Raw genomic sequence first — 3,412 nt, 5'->3', positions numbered from 1 at the left:
AATCATCATCCCCCTCTCTCCTCCTCCTTCTTCTCCCCCTCTCCCTTTGTCCACGCCTCCCTCCTCCCCCTCCCTTCCTCCAAGGCTCAAAACCCTCATTATTAATGAGGAGAAGGGAGAGGCAGCTGCACCCTGGGTGTACTGGAGAGACCATGCAGACTGTCTGCCATGGCTACATTATTATATTTTCCCGGAACCTGCTACTTATCATTCTATGGGTAGAATTGCAGGGAAGCTAGCTTAATTCAACTGAGCCAGCTAGCACCATGCCTGTGAATATGCTAGGCTGATTAGCATTTTGACAGGGACAGAGTGCTGCTGGTGCGGAAACAAAGCTGAAAGGAGGGACCCAGAGACTAGGGGTAGTGGTTAGTTTAGTTTGCTTGCTAGCTTGGGAAGGAAGAAGGTTGTAATTGTTGGTCCCACCTCAATGAGAGCGGTAAGTAGAGGGAGTGTGGTGAGAATCTGTGATGACGTCAAAGAAACCTGCCCTTTTATTTTTTACTGTACCTGTATTTATTGGTGGTCCTGTGAGTGTGTGAGTGTGAGAGTGAGAGAGACCGAAAGGCAGTGAAAGATTGAGAGAATGCCAAACAGGCAGCAATCCACCATGCCAGAAGACAACGATGGTTGTTGTAGAGGCACTTCTGTCAACTTGGTTTTTGTCACCATGTGAGTTACAGATGGCTTTACACACACTACGTCACACACACACCAACAGATCCCCACAACCCTGCACACACACTTGCACAATATAAACCCACTCAGCTCCTTGTCAATCCCTGGCCTGTTCCCTGTCCCTAATCCCTGACTGGATTTAATCTGATTCTGTGGTGGAGATGAAATCCCTTTGAAAGCCTCATAGCCGGCATAGTAATTGAAACCCATTTGCTCATGTTACGGTTTTACACACTATTTTAACACTGTGGTGCACAGAGTGATGCAGACACATATGGCCATGCCATGATCTCTCCCTGGTACATTAGGGCTATACTCTTCTGCTAGCCGCACTAACTGGTTTAGCATATCAGATTAGCGGCAGTCTGTTATGGGGATAATGCAGTGTGTCTTGTAGATGACTGTTGATGTAATGTTATGGAGCTGAGTGTCTAAGCCGTAACATCATCACCGGAATTTACCGATCAGAACATGGTTATGGTCACCCAGTGCTTAGATTAAACAGTTCCAATGTTCCCCTACCCACTGTGGCAAAGTCATACAAGTGAAAATGAGCTTATATTGTGTGACTGACTCAGTGTGCTTATGTAACACTAGACAAATATGAGAAAAATATATATAATTAAACCAACATTTAATGCGCTTTGTTTTTTTTCACTGATCTAAACTGAGGGTGTATTTACTAGGAACCAAACTGAAATTAACAAGGCCGAAACGAAAGGAGACCTAAAATAAACTCTCATTTTCATAGCAAAACATTTTGCTATGGTGTGCAACAATGAATACACCCCAGAACATGATAAATATACTTCTTGTTTCAAAAAGAAGGAAAGTTCAAATAGATTTCCAAACTGACACCCAAGCATCAATACAAAATTAAACTGAAGACTATGGCCTTTTCTCAATTGGGCAAAGGTCCGTCCTCCCTTGATTCCTCCGTCCTCCTCTTCTCCGTGACCCAGAAACCGGTAAGTGGTCACCATATTTATTTTATTTTACCTTTATTTAACTAGGCTGGCCAGTTGAGAACAAGTTCTCATTCATTTACAAGCATTTCAGAGCAGTTGAAGGCCACAGAAGGAGTGTTGTATGGCATTAAAGCTCGTCTGGAGGTTAGTTAACACAGTGTCCAAAGGGCCAGAAGTATACAGAATGGTGTCGTCTGCGTAGAGGTGGATCAGAGAATCACCAGCAGCAAGAGCGACATCATTGATATATACAGAGAAAAGAGTCGGCCCGAAAATTGTACCCTGTGGCACCCCCATAGAGACTGCCAGAGGTCCGGACAACAGGCCCTCCGATTTGACACACTGAACTCTATCTGAGAAGTAGATGGTGAACCAGGCGAGGCAGTTAATTGAGAAACCAAGGCTGTTGAGTCCACCGATAAGAATGCGGTGATTGACAGAGTCGAAAGCCTTGGCCAGGTCGATGAAGACGGCAGCACAGTACTGTCTTTTATCGATGGCGGTTATGATATCGTTTAGGAACTTGAGTGTGGCTGAGGTGCACCCATGACCAGCTCTGAAACCAGATTGCATAGTGGAGAAGGTACGGTGGGATTCTAAATGGTCGGTGATCTGTTTGTTAACTTGGCTTTTGAAGACTAGAAAGGCAGGGCAGGATGGATATAGGTCTATAAAAGTTTGGGTCTAGAGTGTCTGCCCCTTTGAAGAGGGGGATGACTGCGGCAGCTTTCTAATCTTTAGGGATCTTAGACAATACAAAAGAGAGGTTGAACAGGCTAGTAATAGGGGTTGCAACAATTGCTGCGTATAATTTTAGAAAGAGATGGTCCAGATTGTCTAGCCCAGCTGATTTGTAGGGGTCCAGATTTTGCCGCTCTTTCAGAACATCAGCTATCTGGATTTGGGTGAAGGAGAAGCGGGGGGGCTTGGGCAAGTTGCTGCGGGGGTGCAGAGCTGTTTGCCGGGGTAGGGGTAGCCAGGTGGAAAGCATGGCCAGCTGTAGAAAAATGCTTATTGAAATTCTCAATTATCGTGGATTTATCGGTGGTGACAGTTTTTCCTAGCCTCAGTGCAGTGGGCAGCTGGGAGGAGGTGCTCTTATACTCCATGGACTTTACAGTGTCCCTAAACTTTTTGGAATTTGTGCTACAGGATGCACATTTCTGTTTGAAAAAGATAGCCTTTGCTTTCCTAAGTGACTGTGTATATTGTTTCCTACCTTCCCTGAAAAGTTGCATATCGCTGGGGCTATTCGATGCTGATGCAGAATGCCACAGGATGTTTTTGTGCTGGTCAAGGGCAGTCAAGTCTGGAGTGAACCAAGGGCTATATCTGTTCTTAGACCTAAATTGTTTGAATGGGGCATGCTTATTTAAGATGGTGAGGAAATCACTTTTAAAGAATAACCAGGCATCCTCTACTGACGGGATAAGGTCAATATCCTTCCAGGATACCCGGGCCAGATCGATTAGAAAGGCCTGCTCGCTGAAGTGTTTTAGGGAGCGTTTGACAGGGATGAGGGGTGGTCGTTTGACCGCGGACCCATTATGGATGCAGGCAATGAGGCAGTGATCGCTGAGATCCTGGTAGAAGACAGCAGAGGTGTATTTAGAGGGCAGGTTGGTCAGGATGATATCTATGAAGGTGCCTGTGTTTACGGATTTAGGGTTGTACCTGGTAGGTTCCTTGATCATTTGTGTGAGATTGAGGGCATCTAGCTTAGATTGTAGGATGGCCGGGGTGTTAAGCATATCCCAGTTTAAGTC

Source organism: Salvelinus fontinalis, chromosome 2 (assembly GCF_029448725.1).
Source record: "Salvelinus fontinalis isolate EN_2023a chromosome 2, ASM2944872v1, whole genome shotgun sequence".
In the NCBI taxonomy this organism is placed as follows: domain Eukaryota; kingdom Metazoa; phylum Chordata; class Actinopteri; order Salmoniformes; family Salmonidae; genus Salvelinus; species Salvelinus fontinalis.
This window is presented reverse-complemented; position numbering follows the sequence as displayed.